The sequence below is a fragment of the Pararge aegeria genome, chromosome 14 (genome assembly GCF_905163445.1).
Source record: "Pararge aegeria chromosome 14, ilParAegt1.1, whole genome shotgun sequence".
Taxonomy (NCBI): domain Eukaryota; kingdom Metazoa; phylum Arthropoda; class Insecta; order Lepidoptera; family Nymphalidae; genus Pararge; species Pararge aegeria.
In genome coordinates this window covers 2346819-2365853 of record NC_053193.1, presented here as the reverse complement: position 1 = coordinate 2365853, position 19035 = coordinate 2346819, and the positions used below count along the sequence as shown (strand labels likewise).

At 36.4% G+C, this 19035-nt stretch overlaps 1 protein-coding gene across 1 annotated transcript in view; it reads right to left on the bottom strand.

Moving 5' to 3' along the window:
- Nucleotides 1–13189, bottom strand: part of LOC120629194 — a 47318-nt gene extending 34129 nt beyond the window's left edge. Inside the window, exons 1-2 of the mRNA XM_039898036.1 lie at nucleotides 12951–13189; nucleotides 9011–9288 (exon numbers count right to left, since the gene is read on the bottom strand). The gene's annotated coding sequence lies outside the window, so the exon portion shown is untranslated. The remainder of the gene's footprint in view (nucleotides 1–9010; nucleotides 9289–12950) is intronic.
- Nucleotides 13190–19035: the final 5846 nt, after the last annotated feature.

Here is a 19035-nt window from a genome sequence, read left to right as displayed (position 1 = left end):
GTTTACAGTTAATCATAAATCAAACGTGATTTAACAAATGTATACCTACTCGTAGGTAGGCAGTTAAATACATACACTCTTGACAAAGTATTAAAACAGTTTGCAAATCAAACGTTTTTATCGCGAGGGGCTTGTACGGGGATTAATGCGCAAAAATTTAGATGACACCTATTTAGATGACTGGCTCGTTGTTTTAGTGTTAGCATATTTAGCTAGAAGCGGTGATAGCTCAGTGGGTAGGAGCCCGACTTACTTTGGGGGGGGGTCGAGTATTATTCCCAGCACGCACCTCTCACTTTTCAACCGCTCTTAAACCGTCTCATCCAGAAGCGAAAAGGCTTTTGCCCAGCCATCATCATCATATCAACCCATTGCCGGCCCACTACAGCGCACGGGTCTTCTTCCACAGTGAGAAAGGGTTAAGGCCGTAGTCCACCACGCTGGCCCAGTGCGGATTGGTGGATTTCACACACCTTTGAGAACATTATGGAGAACTCACAGGTATGCATGTTTTCTTTACCGTTGAAGCAAGTGATATTTTGATTGCTTAAAACGCAAAAAACTTAGAAAAGTTAGAGGTGAGTGCTGGGAGTCGAATTTGGCCCGAAAGTGAAGAAGTCCTGCCCACTGGGCTATCACCGCTTTTTGCCCAGCAAAGGGACGTAAATAGGCTGCGGATTATGGGTTCTCCTTAGACCAGGGCGCGTTTGGAACCCTCCTAGCTTTAGTTTTAAGTTAACGAATGCAGTTACCACCATCACTAACATTAGTGTAACATGTTAAATGTATGAACGCTTCATAAGTGCCTGTAATTAGGTCAACCTGAATAAAACATTTTTGAATTTTTTGATTTTGATAGAAAAATGAAAACCAGCGTAATGAAACGGGCTACTAACTCTATCTTGATATCGTACTTACTCTATCGTGACGGCCGATTGGCGCAGTGGGCAGCGACCCTGCTTTCTGACTCCAAGGCCGTGGGTTCGATTCCCACAGCTGAACAATGTTTGTATGATGAACATGAATGATTATCAGTGTCCGGGTGTTTATTTTTATATTGTAAGTATGTATTTATGTATATTATTCATAAAAATATTCATCAGTTATCTTAGTATCCGTAACACAAGCTGCGCTTACTTTGGTGCGAGATGGCGATGTGTGTATTGTCGTAGTATATATTTGTCGTAGTAATATTATCTATTCAGTTAATTGTTATATTACGAGTATGTACGAAATAATTCGAACATTCATCATTTCGTCATTGTAAATCCATTACCGGCTTACAGGGTCTTCTTTCAGAATGAGAAGAGTTTGTGCCGTAGTCCATACCACTGGCTAAATGTGAATTAGTATACATACTTCACCTGCCTTTGAGAACACAATGGAGAACGCTCAGGCTTGCGGGCTACCTCGGCACGGCTAGCTTGGGCAGGAGATAATTATCTCCTCGGGGAAAGGATAAAGAATTATTTTCTCCCACAGCTTTAATAACTCTCAGAGCACTGGTGCACAAGTTGGAAAACTTCTCCTACTCCATGCTCCCTTGCTTTAGCAGATGGACATGTTAATTATATACCTATAATCTGGGGATATAACTTTTGTCTCATGCCTCCGCTAGCCCTGCACGATGTTTTCCTTTACCGTTAAAGCAAGTGATATTCTAATGCATGAATAAACAACGCACATAACTCCGAAAAGTTAGAGGTGTGCGAGGTGTGTGTGCCTGGAATTGTACTCGGTCCTTATCTCCGTTGAGAATTTGAGTTTGTAAACATTGACCTGGTTGGTAGCCGTTAGTGGTAGACACAAAGCTTCGACGGCCGATTGGCGCAGTGGGCAGCGACCCCACTTTCTGAGTCCAAGGCTGTGGGTTCGATTCCCATAGCTGGAAAATGTTAGTGTGATGAACTGAATGTTTTTTATTGTCAGTGTGTTTATCTGTATATTGTAAGTATTTTTGTATATTATAATTAGAAATATTCATCAGTCATCCTATCACCAAAAACACAAGCTACGCTAACTTTGGGGCTAAACGGCGATGTGTGTATTTTAGTATATTTATTTAAAGCTATTTTTAAATTATAATACAGATTTTCCTACTTTTCGCGGGTTATAGAAAATTAGTCCCGGATCGAACCCAGCACCTCGTTATCTCCAGTCGAATATGCTAACTTCTAGACCACCGAGGCAGTTTACCTGCCTATAGGTACATATATCACAAAAAATACCAGAAAGCGATAGTATTTTAAATCTTTTCTCTACCTATTCTACCTACACTGAACCATCGCCCTTAATTCCAGAGATGTGACTTGTGAGACCTTCTGTAGTTTTTATTTAATTTTATAAGGTACAGACAGTCTGATGGACACGAGTAACCATCGCAGAAACCCGAAGCTCGTGGGTCCGGACTATGATTTGATAGATCTTAGTTTCAGTTTTTATAATAATTTCTTGATTTTTAGATCTATTAAAATACTTTACTACTTTTTTAGCGGTTGGTAGCAGGCTAACGCGAACGGGGTGTGGCCGCTCATACTCCTTTTATTTTACAGCTAATTAACGTTAAAGTATATATTAGAATATTTTTTCCAGCGGCATGAAACAACCACAATTGAATGAATTGATGGCGCAACCGCACCGCGCCACTGACAATCAATTTAGGATCCTTGTTATACACCAAACTATTAATTCAATTTTTTTAACTTTTTTTTTGATTTTCATTACTACTAGTCATGAAACAATTTTTTTATAGTAATAATTGACAGACCAAGCTATACAGGGTGGTTGTTTTTTGTTTATTTTTTTGTTTATCAATGAATCTTATACCAATATATAAAGGTATATAGAGCTGAAGAGTTTGTTGGTTTGTTTGTTTACTTGAACGCAATGATCTCAGGAAATACTGGTCCGTTGAAAGATTATTTTAGTGTTCGATAGCCCATTTATCAAGGAAGGCTGGCTAACAGGAGCATAGCACCAATGAAATGTATCAAAATCGGGGGTTTTTTTGAGAGCTTCCGCTGCATGCGTTGCATGTCAAAGTTTCGATAAAAACATGCTGCATGCTACCCCTTTAAAAGTTTTAAGGTTGACTTATACTTATACTTTTATACTGAGACGAAGTCGCGAGCGACTGCTAGTAATAAATACACAGATTAACTGGGTCACTGTTGTTAGTTATACGACGAGAAAAAAGTCACCTTGTATTTTATGCGATTGGCACGAGTGTCTCAGTTTGTAAGTCGCCTTAGAAGTAAGGTCGCAGAACTGGATAGGCGAGTAAAAAAGGTAACAAAAAATGTCTGGCCACCGTCTGACCACAACGAGCGAGAGCCCCAATAGGGAACTACTTATAGTCCGTTTTTTCTAACTCGTAAACAATAATTTACAAATAATAATAATTTAAGCGGCTTCAGCCCTTCATCCCTCTCGAAGCACTGAGTTCAACCCCCGACACGCATCTCGCATTTCTCAGAATTACCTATTTGCGTTTTAATTAAAGCAATTATAATACGCAAGGTAATTATATTAAATTAAGAAATCCGGCACAATCCTAACATAATGTATGTTATTATTATAAACAAATATATAATGTAACTAGCTGTTGCCCGCGACTTCGTCTGCGTTAGATTTCGTTTTTAAAGTATTCAGTATCGCTAAGCCTTAAATGAGTATAGTAGTATATATATATATATATAACATGTGACTGTCAATTAATTATAGACAAATAATTTGCAATAAAATTAAATTGCGACTATAATTAAAGATCTAAGCTATCCTATCTCTTAAGTTGGACCAGACTGCTCATAGTGTCCCAATTTAATTTAAAATCGGTTAAGTAGTTTAGGAGTCCATGGCGGACAAACATCGTGACAAGAGATTTATATATATTAAGATATTAATTATAGACGCGGTGATAGCGCATTGGGTAGGAGTTGGACTTCACTTACATATAATAGGGCTGAGTTCGAATCCCAGCACGCACCTCCAACTTTTTTAAGTAAAGCATTTTAAGCAATTAAAATATAACTTACTTCAACGTTGAAGAAAAACATCGTGAGGAAACCTGCATACCTGAGAGTTCTACATAATGTTCTCAAAGGTGTGTGGAGCCCACCAATCTGCGCTGGGCCAGTGTGGTGGACGACGGCCTTAACCCCTTCTCATTGTGGCAGGAGACCCGTGCCCAGAAGTGGAGTGGTTATTGTTTGATAATGATAATGGAAAACGGAATAGTCTTAAGAATATTCACTTCACTTAATTTGGAAAATTGCAATTGTCATTCTGTAAACCGATTATTATTAATAAACCCGTCAATTCTCAAAATAATTAATTAGGTAGGTATTTTTCTACTCGCGGTGCCTCTCTGACTAGCAGTGGGCAGTCAGTTTCGTAAACTCCTGTCTATTTTTCGCAAGGAAATAATTCTGCTGCACTCGCGGTTCCAATCCACTCTCTGATGTTAAGAAGCCAGGACTTTTTCTGCGACCAAAGCCTCTTCTTCCGGCAACTTTTGCCATCATAATAAGTTGCAGGAGCACGTATCTCTCGTGCCTTAGCACCGAGCACGTGCCCCAGATATGCAACTTTCCTGACCTTGATGGCGTGCAAAAGTTCGCGTCATTCGTTGACGCATCAACATTAGGTAGGTAACTAGGCATAAAATTCGTTTGTTTTTACGTAATTGAGAAGAGACTTAAGAGTATCTCGTAACAGGTTTATTGCCTTCTCAGGGAATTATCTATTCTTATCTCAGCCCGCTTTTATCGTACCCACTTATTGTTATCGGAGTGTCTTTACACTTTACAAATGCTAAACTGCAGACTGAATGATAGCCGGCGCAGTTTGCAGCGACCCTGCTTTCCGAGTCCAAGGCCGTGGTTTCGATTCCCACTACAGGAAAATGAATGAATCCCACTACATGAATGTTTTTCAGTGTCCAAGTGTATATTCTAAGTATTTATGTATATTATTCATAAAAATATTCTTCAGTGATCTTAGTGTCTACAACACAAGCTACGCTTACTTTGGGGCTAGATGGCGATGGATGTATTGTCGTAGTATATTAAAAAAAAGATATTATTAAAAATTACTCGGTGTTGGTAAATTTCCGGATTGGTTTACTTCGAATGCCATTGAGAAAATTTTGCCAGGCGTCAACTGTCAGGCGTGCAGGTTTTTTCATGGGGTTTTTTTCCCCGTTGAAACAAGTGATAATTAATTAGTTAAAACACATATATTACTACGTAAATGAATAAGAAGTGTGTGCCCGGTATCTAACTTGATCCCGCACATTGAATTATGTATTACAATATAGTATTCTGGCCTTGCTACTCTTGCTGTAAGTCCGTCCTTCAAAGGTTGCCTGTAAGAGATTGCTTGCAGCAATAAGGCCGCCTTTGCATGTCTACATTACTTACTGTATACTCCTTACTGTTTCTTTTTTTGTTTGTTATACGACAAATAGTATTTCTTCTCCTTGTTCTTTCCCCGGACAAAGTCGTCCGTCGAAGTAAACACTAGGATATCACTAAAATATTACAAATTTTATTACAGTTCCTTATAAATTGCACTCACTAAAGATTATTGTGAGAGAAAGCTTCAGCAATAAGACTTCCTTTGCACGCCTCAGAAAAAAGTTTCTCTATGTTGATTCACTTGTTTTGTTATTAAATATCTCTTCTATTCCAACAAACTAAGGATAAAAATTTTGATAAAAGAAAACATACAAAGTAGAAACAAATACAATGGCAGGTAGTAAACTAGGTTTATCCTCATTCCGACGAGTGCCTACTTGGAATAATTTACCTACCTACCAAGTAATTCAAGGAAAGGTCTCAAAGCTGAATAGCGCTGATTGAATAGGCAGTAGTTAAATAAAAGGTGCTTGATTTTCTTTGAACTAAAGTGGTCTACGTAGTAAGGGAATTATATACTTGATTTTTCTTGAACTTAAGTGTATGGAAAGCTAATTTCTTTTGAAATAGAGTGTGCCTCTAACGAGCAGCTTCATACGCTGTCCTTGAAAAGGTGACTTTTTGTAACTCGAAGTAATTTATAATTTTGGAATAATTACGTGAAATCCAGTTATAGCCTGTATCCTAAGTGTAAACCAAGTCTCGTTTAAAAGGGAAATTAGTAATATGTTTTAACTGACTGATGACGGCGGTGATATCGCAATGGTAAGGAGTTCGACTTCACTCTCGGGGGGGCCGAGTTCGAATCCCACCACGCACCTCTAGCTTTTTTAAGTTATGTGTTATGTGTGTAATTACTTAAAACGCCCTACCAGTTCAGTATAATGATGGTTTCAGAATGCTGTTGGGCTTACCCCGTTATTGTAGTGCATCAGAAATGTTTGCGAGGGCTCATACTGATGACTTTTGAAACTTTTCCTCGATGAAAAGAACGTGGGTAAGCAGTAACGGCATTCTGAAAGCACTAGTAAATCGATACGACTCTCCAATTTACAAGTTGTATTTTAAACTCCACGTAGGGCTGCCTGGACGCAGTAATTTTAATTTGTAACTTTTTTTTTATGTTGCATATTAATATTTAATTTAAGTTTTTTTTTTTTTAGTTTAGTTTTTTATTATTCTATTAATGTATAGTTTAGTGCGTAGTGATGGGTCATAGATACCACATAATTAAATAAAAAATAAATAAATAAAACAATAAACAAAAAAAAAGATGTTTTAACTTCATTTCAAAAAAAAAAAAAAAAAATCATCGTCATCATCACAGCAACCCATTACCTACCGGTTGGGCTTCAAGTACCTACCACTTACTTAATTTAGTTCTAGCGAACCTGCGATTCCGTAGTAAAAGTTCTAGGCGTCTAATCACTAAGCCATCACGTCTCTACCATTACAGAGATCGTGCATATAATATTAAAATAAACAGCAACGCTTAACTATCACTTGTTTTTCAATATACGAACGATTACCTCTGGTCTCATACGATAAATATTAATTTTACGCAATTATGAACTTTAAATTCATTAGCAAACAGTTTAAAATGGTTTGCAATCGTTAAACGCAATCTACCACCAAGGTTTTGCATTATAGTGTGACGTATTTATTAGTCTTGAGACTTTTAATGCATACAATGAGTTAAAACAGATATTCTATTTCTACAAAGTATATAGAGTTTTTATAGAGCAAAAATGTTCTTGAATTTCACTCTACTAGACAAAATCTCAATATATATAAATCTCCTGTCACGATGTTTGTCCGCGATGGACTCCTAAACTACTTAACCGATTTAAAATTAAATTGGCACACCGTGAGCTGTGAGCAGTCTCGTCCAACTTAGAGATATTATATATCTTAGATTTTTAATTATAGTCGCAATTTTATTTTATTGCAAATTATTTGTCTATAATTAATTTACAGTCACATATTATATATATACATATACTACTATACTCATTTAAGGCCTAGCGATACTTTAAAAAAAAATCAAACGCAGACGAAGTCGCGGGCGACAGCTAATAAAATATATTGACGACCTCCCTGGCGGCGCAACGGTAAGCGTTATGAATTTAAGTTGGACGTCCCGGGTTCGATACCCAGCAGGGGCAATTTAGGCATTAATGATTGGTGGGAGGCTTTGGCCGTGGCTTGTTGGCCACCCTACCGAGAGAGTCGTGCTGCTAAGCGATTTAGTGTTCCGGTGGTATGGTAGACACAAATTATGACTACCATACTCCCTAACAGTTTAGCCCGCTACCATCATACACTGCATCATCAGTTAGCACCAGGTGAGATTGCAGTTAAGGGCTAACTTGAAGTGGTTTAAAAAAAGAACCATCGAAAAACATACTATGCTTTAGTTTATTAACTAGTTTAATTTTTATCAATCCCTACTAATATAATGTCAATGTAAGTTTGTTTGTTACGCTTTCACGCAAAAAGTACTTAAACGATCCTCAAGAAACTTTGTACACATATTCTTGGAAGTGTTGGAAGTAATATAGGATACTTTTTATCCCAACATTAAGCTCCGTTCCTTTGGGAGAGGGGATGAGTGTTTGACGAGTTTACACCATACATCCGTCAAATTAGCACCGATTTAAAAAAATATTTTTGTACTATAAAGGTTATATATAATATGTGTTTCATTTTGACCAAACTGTGGTTGGAGATAGAGGACAGAACTCCTCAGCGGACAGCAGCAAACCCCTCATTAAAGGCTTAGCGATACTGAATACTTTAATATTTTTTAGATCTACAACTATATTGAATGCCACATCAAAAAACAAAATCGAACGCAGACAAAGTCCTGGGCAACAGCTAGTAATATATAAACACCCAGACACTGAAAAACATTCATGTTCAGCACACCAAAATTTCAAAGTTATGGGAATCGAACCGACGGCCTTTGACTCAGAAAGCACGGTCGCTGCCCACTGCGCCAGTCGGCCGTCATATAACCGAGGATATAATTTTTGTCTCCCGCCTGCACTAGCCCTGCAGGCAATCTTAGATTTGTGTACAACAGAAATAAATAAATAAATATACTACGACAATACACACATCGCCGTCTAGCCCCAAAGTAAGCGTAGCTTGTGTTATGAGTGCTAAGATGACTGATAAATATTTCTATGAATAATATAAGTACATAAATACTTATAATATACAGATAAACACCCAGACACTGAAAAACAGTTATGCTCATCACACAAACATTTTCCAGTTGTGGGAATCGAACCCACGGCCTTGGACTCAGTAAGCAGGGTCGCTACCCACTGCGCCAGTCGGCCGTCAATTGGAAGATAGAAAATTACAACGGGTTCCCCGGTCGTCTAACAAAGCCAACAAGAGGGACATGCCGCGGTGGTTTTTAGTTTGGGTATACCCCCTTTAGAGGGGGGAGTCCCACATAACCTCCGTTCTGCCCAAGGGTCGGAAGTAGCAATAAAGTTATTCCACCACGCCAAAAAAAACGTATGAATAAAATTGGACTTTCGTGTGACACACAGTAAAAATAATAACTCAACTGTACGTACCTCGACGCGTACAAACAGCCAGGGTCCTCTCGAACAGCTGATCACAACACTAGCACGCGTGCGCCTGGCGGAGCCACTCGACCGAGTCTAAAGCTGTACTGTCCGTGTTTCCTTCGGTCACTGCGAGGCGAGACCGGCGCCGCGCCTCTCAGTGAAGCACCGCATTTTTACGAATTTAGCTCTTCTTTTTAGCATGCTCCTTCACTATTTCACTAATAACACCCCAGCCAATCCATATTTGAGCCACTTTAAGTTACACAAAGAGTTTGTTTATGTACCTATATCCGCAAAATGCAAAGGCTTAGCTACCCTACTAAACGTGCTGCGGCGGGTGGCGAATTTAAGGGGAAGTTTGTCACTTGACCATTGACAGGCCTGAGAAGGCGGTGTGCCGTGTAGCGTTTCTACCTGGAGGATTCAGCAGTGACCAGGCCATCGACGATGGGACCCGACATGCATTGGGGGTCAAAACCTTGGCGAGAGTGCGGTGAATACGCAAGTGTATCCCGTACTCTCACTCATAGGTCTGACGAGGGAGTTTTTAGTGCGTGCAAAACCCACATGACCACTCTGTTTCCCTTAACGGAGTAGTAACTACGCTTCAGGCATTTTCGATGTTTAAAAAAAAAAAGTATAAAACCGCTGGCAATCAAACATAATACGCCGACGACGCTGCGTCGTTTCGATACTCGTTAGTGAATCTACAGTCGCTTTCGAGTATCGTAACCGTATCGAAAAACTGCTTCCAATGTTTGTATAAAATAAACCTTATCAGGAGCACTTTAAACTTAAATTCGCTTACACTTCCACAGGCAGGGCTCTCAGCAGAAAGATTTGAAATAAAAACCAGTCGTATAAAACATACGACTTTATAATAAGGTCACTTAAGTCCAATCCATTTTGACGTTTCATTTTGACATAAACAATGTTTAGTTACCAAAAATAAGCTACGTTTATGAGGGTGCTAATATTAGGGATACTGATTTCTGGACCATTATTCGCTTTACCAAAGATTCCAAAAAAGTATATAAGAAACTCGAGGTGTATTATAATACTACAATGTTTTATTCAGGTAATAAACTTTTAAACGTTTCACTCTTCGTGCTAGTTAAGGTGGATTAATTTTATGAATTACAAGAACTAGCAGGTTTTTCGTCTTATATATCAATATAATTTAACGACTTGGTATCTTTGCGTCGTCTGATTCTCAAAACAATATTAGAGTGCAACGAAAATGAATCCTTATTTATGTATTTCAAAATACACAACGACACGGTGTCATAAATATTGATTGTGAATCAAATATATTTCCTTATCATCATCATATCAGCCTATAAACTAATACAGGGCACAGGTCTCCCCTCCCACAATGAGGCCGTAGGGACTAAGGCCGTACCACTCCGCACTAGGTCTGCTTGGTGGACACCAAGCAGACACAGTGCGGATTGGTAGACTCCACACGCCCTAGAGAACATTATAGAGAACTCTCAGGCATGCAGGTTTCCTCACGATGATTTCCGTTGAAGGAAGTGATATTTTAATAATAAAAACGAACATAACTTAGAATGAGTTAGAGATGCGAGCTGGGATTCGAACTCAGCCCTCCGAATGTGAAGTCGAAGTCCTACCGACTGGGCTATGGGCAGAATTAAGTAAAATATCAGGCACACTTTTAAAGTTATCAAAAGTTTAATTTTAATAAGCCCGTAAGTATCTTTCTATTATTATTACGTGATTAAAACTGCATGAATAATATTTAAGCTAAAAATAATCAAAAACCTAGGGGGTGAAGGCACTGAAGCTGAAATACAAGGTTTCTTAGTTATACTTCAGACGCTTGTAGTAAAATAATTATTTAAGATTTCATGGAAATAAGAAAACTATATTGTTAAGACTTAAGTCAGATTAACGTCGAACCTAGCCGAGGTCCGAGTCCTCGCAGGAGGCACCCTCGGGTCGACGTCTCCCACTCTCCCCCCCGATGTCGTCGAGCCCTGGGGCTCTTCTCATGGCGAGCTTTCGCGCTCGCCCCACTCCCCCGGTGACGCCGTAGCAACCCCTCAGGTGGTTATCGGCAAGTGTCCTTCCGAAAAAGCAAGTGTTAAGACTTAAGATTTTTTTGGAAATAAACATCATATTATAATTATTATTATAATTATTTACCCACTTTGTAAAATTACTGTAACGTTATGCTTAAGCATTTTTGGAATGAGAAGGATATAACTATCGAATGGTAAAGCGAATAAGAACGTATCCCTAGTAAACCCTCGTTATACAAAATGCCACATTACGACAGATTATCTGACACTGTTGTTCAAGTGTTATATGAAACACAATGCATTTCAGAAGTTAGCAAATTGCACGTTACTTCTCACGATTAAACTTGAAATACATATACTACAAGTAATAATTAAACGCTGCAATTAACAATAAAATCCTGATGTATTTACACTGATACGTTGAAAGTTTTAAGTATTGAAATCAAATTTAGTCCGGAAGACAGCCAAAACTATCTGTTAAGATGCTTTAACCTGTGGCAGTTAGGATGACTTAAAATTTGGCAGCATCGATAAAATAAATATTTACAAGAAAAATAATTAAAAATCGGAATCCGATTATTATGCTATTTTTGAGCTTTTTATGTATTACTAACTGATAGCCGCGACTTCGTTCGCGTGGATTAAGGTTTATTATTTACCGGGATATAAGTTAGCCTATGTTTATTTCTATGTCAAAGGCTATTTACTACGTACACGCCAAATTTCATCAAAATCCGTTCAGCCGTTTTTGCGTTATTCAGTAACAAACATTCTCACTTTCACATTTATAATATTATGTAGAATGTAGGATGTAGGATTGTTATAGTTGATGTAGTTTATATTAAGACTTTTTTGACATAAAATCACTATCTAGTTTCCATATATATTTTCATCTTACTTTAGGGGTAATCTACAGAGACTTATTAGCGATAAGACCGCCTTTGCGCATTTTTACTCGCATATTTATTTTTTTGTTTTGTATTTTCATTGTGTGCAATAAAAAAAAATTTATTTATTAATTAATTAAATATAGCACAGGTTGCCAACATTCTAGTCCCCTATTTATTTGTTTTTCGGTTTTGATTAAGCCCCCATACTCAGTGGCGTGCACTTCATACATGCACTAAAGCGCTGCCTACCTTAACATTTTCATATAACTGGTAACAGAGGATGATTTTGACATATGCACTTATGCTGCTTTATGCTTATCCTGGTCTAAATTCTGAACTTTACCTAATTTGTTTATATGTGGAAATTTATTTACTTTATATAATTTTTAAACATTCCATTTATGGAAGCCAAAATTAAAACAGATTGTGCCACAAGCTTTTTTGCTCAAACCCCCCCTGTATTTGCATCCACCACTCTGGTTAAAATTTACTTCATAATTCGATAAAAAAGTTACGTTTTTGTTCATCTGTGTACCAGTGTACGATAACAGTTTCATATGGAATTGCAGCTATTATGTCTCTGATACGAAATACGCAAATTTCGTAAAATTTTACATAAACTCCAGTTGAATCCTACCTAAACCTCAGTTTTCCACCGAGGGGACGGCACCGAATCTGGGTTGGAGACTGAGGTAACATAATGCACTAATTTATTCCAATCCACCATTTTAAAGGTTTGATAGTGTTTTCGATGTCAATACAAAAATACAATTCACAATTTAAAAATACACACTGTTAATTTGTGGATTTTTTTAAAAATAATAATAGTTATTATTATGAAAATTTGTAAAGATATGCGGATGATTTGTTACACAATAACGCATAAGAGACTCGACAGATTTGTTTAAATTTCGGCACAATACATCCTCGATTGCCACACAATAATTTTTTGTCACACAAAAATAATTTATTTCCCCGAGAAAACCGTGACTATTCAAATAAATTGCTTACCCAACGAAATCAAAGCATTCGAAACGTAACGTCACTATAGCATTTTCATTTGTACAGTAAGCGCACTAAAATCCTTACATTAACACTACATAAATAAATATACATCAACGATCGCGAAAACCTAAGATAATTCTATCAATTTAGCACTGTTTTACTTCGTATATGCGAAATTGTCCGCTCAACGAGACGTCCTCTCAACGAATGCCCGTTATCACTGACAGATTGTATTGTTGACAGAAAATATAATTAATGCAAAGCCTTGAGTGGAAATTTACATTTCGAGATTAAATGGTAAATGTGTCTCACTTTTTGAGCTAATTTACCTAATATTAATGACGGTACAATTTCCAGTTATTCTCGCACACGAATTTTGGATTTAGAATGCGCGTAAATTGCTGGCGAAGCCAAGAAACGTACCGCAAAGAAAACGTATACTAAATATGTGTAGAACCATTGAGATAAATTGTCTAGAGTCCGAACTGTCCTGTCAAAGCGAATAAACCAGACTAAACTTCTCCCTGTCACGATATGCAATTTATCCAACTTTCACAGTTTTATGTAAGGACTTACTTTTACGCCCCGTAGTTATAATTTCGATATACATGTTAATGACACCTTATCAATCATCGAAATTGGAATTTAGTTATTTCACTTGGGTATAAAATACAAGCATTTTGAAGCGCCAAGTGTGTCTGTTTGTATTGACCCTACCAATTTGAGGCCGCCATAAAACTTGGTATTTTCTTTTTTCCAACATATTATAACAATTATTATTTAATAGTGTGAGAGATGATAGCGAAGCGGCCTGCTCCAATCAATATTGTCATTAAGAAACTCATCAATTGTATACCTAATGATCTATAGATATGAACCACATACGCCAAACAGCGGGCATAAATATACGAATTCTAAAGACTTTTCTTGGGACATAATTACTTTTGAGACGTCGATTATGTCTGCTTGAAGTAACTCTAATACTTTTGCAAGCTGATTCCATAGTGAAATAACAATTGAGAAAATGGTGTAGCCTACTAACCAACCTATTGGTATTTGTATTAGTTAGTTAAAAATGGTGCTTTACCATGACTTTTACATGAAAAGTAATTGTTTCTTCAAACAGACATAATTGACGTCCCAAAAATAAGTACGTCCTTAGGTCCAACATCAACAGGTTTGACGTAGGTGCTCTAACGAGCCTTCTCTCTCAACCGACCACAGAAGGTTTTAGGTAGAATCCGTTATTGCTACGCAAAAATATCTCAAGGTGTTGTTGAGATATTTTTGCGTAGCAATAACAGATTCTATATGTTACATTTCTCTTTTTTAATATAATAATTAAGTTTTTTTGTTATTTACTTTAGGGATGATAGGGCTGGCATATCCGTGTATAATAAAAGTCCCAAATAAATAAAGATTAAAAAAAAAAGTACGTCCTTATGAAAGTCTTTAGAATTCGTATATTTGTGCCCGCCGTTTGGCTTATGTAGTCAATATCTATAAAGGTAACGCTCACTGTCTAGTCTAGTACGACAAGCGATGGATTATTTTTGAACATCCGTAAAAGAAGCTGACAATAATTTATTTCAGTTTTCAAACAGATTTTTTTCAACAGACTTAACCGAATATTTCTGAAAGCTTTGAAACCGTATCGCCCAAAAATGAAACTTCAAAAAAAAATAACATTTTCAAAAAGCACATAAATTTAAAACCTTTTTAAAGATGTCTATACTCGATATCTCAAAAAGCTAGTTTTAGCAAAACGTTGTAAGTACATAGTACAAGTATCATGAAGAGTAAATACAGAGTACCTACATAAGTTATGGTTTTAAAAAATATATAATATAAAGATCACAGAGTTTAAAAATTTGACTCTTAACAAATTTAAAAGTAAACTTAAAAGATGTCTGTTAATCTAAAATGTTATTACGATCATAAGGTAACTTATGTGATTTATTGTCTACTTTCATTTTACATTAAATGCAAATTACAATACAAATTTTGTATTGTTCTTTGACATATTTATTTAGAATAGGTGTTTTGTAATGCTTGAACTCTAGTAATTATTATTTTCAATGTCTATTATTGTATAAAATTCATTTTTTGCCACATATTATGTACCAACATTCTGGCAAATATATTATATTATTACTTATCTATAATTTATTTAATTTTCAACAGTGAAATTATAAAAGAAAAATAAAACGCACGATTAAAAACCACTCCTCCGCTTGCGGGGCTTTTGAGTACACTTTTATTATTAATAATAATATAAAGTCCAGCAGTGGACTTCTATCGGTAGAAGTGATGGTGATGATGAATCGAGAAGATCCTGTTTTTTATGAAGAGAGTGATAAAATAGATCTAAAACAACGACTTGTCCCTTTGTCCTCGTTTTAACTGTCCTCGGTCCATTTTTATAAAGGTATTTTTAAACGTACAACACTCGTTAACATAACGTTAAGCTAGTGTGGAGTTGGATAGAAGCAGGCGTTACTTTGGGGTAATCCGTGATATATTATGAAAATTAAGCTTAATTTGCTATACTCCGTGAAAAGCAGGAGAATCTGTACGGTGAAATTTATAATTTCTCCAATCCTTATACTCCACACCAAACAGATCAGGTTAGCCCGTTGTCATCTTAAACTGCATCATCACTTAGCACCAGGTAACATTGCAGTCAAAAGCTAACTTGTAGTGCAATAAAAAAGAAGATACCTTCGACGATCAATAATATATCCACCCGATACAAGCATGACTGGTAACTTTTTACTTTATCTACGCATAAAAAAGCAATAAAAAGGTAATTTCACTGGAGCAATAATCATAGGAGTGTCAAATAAGTCGTTACGAGGAAGTTATCTGCCATTTGCTTGTCGGTCGAGGTCGCGCGATTGCCATATAGTATAAGAGCTAGTGGCAATTTCAGTATACGGGTAGGCATATGATTGTTCATCATATCAACCCATTAACGTCCCACTACTGGGCACGGGTCTCCTCCCACAATGGGAAGTGGTTAAGGCCGTAGTACACCATGCTGGCCCAGTGTGGATTAGTTATATATATATATATATTTATATATCTTATATCTTTAAACGAGCAATTCTTATATATATATTTAGAATCTCTGAATCGGCTCCAACGATTTTCATGAAATTTAGTATACAGGGGGTTTCGGGGGCGATAAATCGATCTAGCTGGGATTCATTTTTAGAAAATGTCATTTTATAAGTGTTTTCCGGTAAAAACCGATTTGGTGCAGACGAAGTTGCACGGGTCAGCTAGTATTGAATATATTGTACATTGAAATAATAAAAATAATATTAATCCTTTATTGCCATACTCTATTGTTAATACAAGATCTTTAACTACATGTTTATCAATTTATTATTAACAATATGGCAAATGGCCGCAAACTTAGCCTTATGTTGTGCATTAGCAACAATGCTCAGCGCTGATTTTCAGTCTGCACCAGTATCAGACTGAGCGAGTTAAATTTATATTCATCTTTACCAGCATACTACAGAGCATGGAATCAAGAGAGCACGGAAAGGGTTATTACCCCTTAGGGGTAAGACTCCAACTGCCATCTGGACAACCCTTCTACCATCTGCATCATCACATACGACCGGGTAAGATTGCAGTCCAGGATACAATTTTAAAGAATAAAATTGAGCAAGAGCAAGCAATATGAACAAATAGTTGTAGCCCAGTGGTTAGGACTCCGGCTTCACTTTCGGGGGGCCGGGTTCGAACGCCAGCACGCGCCTCTAACTTTCGTAAGTTTTGTGCGTTTAAGCAATCTCACTTTTTCTCAACGGTGAAAAGAAACATCGTGAGGAAACCTGCATACCTGAGAGCTATCCATATAGTTCTCAAAGGCGTGTGGAGTCCATCGACTTGCGTGTGCGGGATTCCGGCAACTAGAAAATGTTTTTGTGATGAACATGAAAGTTTTTCAGTATCTTGGTATTTATGTTTACTATAAGTATTTATGTATATTATTCATAAAAATATTCATCAGTCATCTTAGTACCCATGGCACAAGCTACGCTTACTTTGGGACTAGATTGCTATGTGTGTATTGTCGTAGTATATTTATTTAATTAATATTTATACCCCTAATAGATTAGCCCGTTGCCATTTTAGACTGCATCATTACTTACCACAAGGTGAGAGCTTTTAGTAGAATAAATAAAAAAAAGTCTATACAAAGAATAATTAATAGACTTTCAATACATAGAGTTAAATATTTATTAAGTGTTTAAGTAAGTATACACCAAATATTTTTATTTTCATTAACATAGATAAGTAGGTATATCACATAATCTGCATAATGCATCGGAATGCAATTAGTAAAACAAACCTAATTAATCTTTTTAATTAGATTAATGAACAGGGTATAATTACAATAGTTATTATTCTAAATATTATAAAGAGTTAATTATAAACAGTGCGTATAACAAATCTTAGTTACTAAATAACAATATATTTTATAAATTGCACTATGCAAGCATTGAATATGTTATAGAAAAATTGGGAGGGACTTTGACACATCGATTTGAAAACGTTAAAAAAAGGAAACAGGCAGCAGTCATCCTTTCTATTAAACTTTCAAAATCGGTTAAAAATCGTTATTTTTAAATATATAGGAAAGTGTACCTTATACTAGTACATATTTGAAAATTACGGTGTCTTTGTATTCAAAAAACATTATGTGGCACGAACAAATATAATAATATAAATAAATATTATGTTACTAATAAATATACAATTCGGACATTATAAATTTTTAAAACTTATTTCTGTAATTGTACATAAATTTGGTTACAAACAATTTTCGAAAATTTCGTATTATTTTAATTCGTAGTCATACCTAATTGAATAGTAGGTGTGAATAGTATTATATAAATACCTGACTTAAGAATTTATCTAATACTACTAATTCAATTAACATTTTGTTCAAAGTGAATTTCTTTACGTGCCTACTATATTTTAGGTAATCTAAAAACCTAAAATCTAAGATAGCTTCAAATTCTTAACGTAACTTATTACTAAGCAAGTCGCTACGTATATTCATTGCATTAACATTTGAAATATTTTGTTAAGCCAAGGGCAGCCTAATAATTTATTTATATTATTAGTTTTGCATAGACCCCTCATAATGCGGCGGTTGCAGCGCATTTTTGAAGTTATACTTCTTTAGCGGCGTTTAGAAAAAATCATGGTAGTGAAGTGCGGGCGCACATGATGGTTACACGATTTTAACAGTATGAAGGTAGTTGCGAAACCGAGTGAGACGGGAATACATCGTCCAGCCAGCTCACTTTTTACTGTCGCAAAAAATCGACACCCTGAAGTTAGCTATGAGGTTTAACAGTGTAAACTTTAAATTTTCAAACTCTGCTATCTAGTTCCAGTGAATTAATGGATTCAATTGTACAAAAATCTCAAATTTAATGTTCAGTGAAACTTGGTGGTCCGATAATAGTTCGAGATAACTAGATAATGCGTTATAATAAAACTTTCAATGTATTAAATAACTTTTTTCTATTGTTAGTTTCGTTTTCTCTACATACATAGAATAAGGCGTGAGATAAAAAAATTTAAAAGATTTTTATCTTGTTACGCCAAAAAGTAAGTGTGAGTACTTAGACACACGTTTTTTTATAATAAATTTTACTCTCGGTTCGTCTTCTGCGTTTATTAGGGTCTATTCCATATCCCTTGGGAACAGTTCCTTTTCCTTGGATAAAAAGAAGGTTATCTTACTCTCCATCCTTTCAACTAACTCTATACAAAAACAAGTTTTTTGGGTGCTTGGTTACGACGTAAATGAAGGACAAACAAACAAACCTTCGCATCTATAATATTCATCATCATCATCATCATATCAACCCATCACCGGCCCACTACAGGGCACGGGTCTCAACCCACAATGAGAAGGGGTTTAGGCCGTAGCCCACCACGCTGGCCCATTGCTAATTGGTGGACTTCACACACCTTTCAGAACATTATGGAGAACTCTCAGGTATGCATACTTCCTCACGATGTTTTCCTTCACCGTTGAAGCAAGTGATATTTTAAT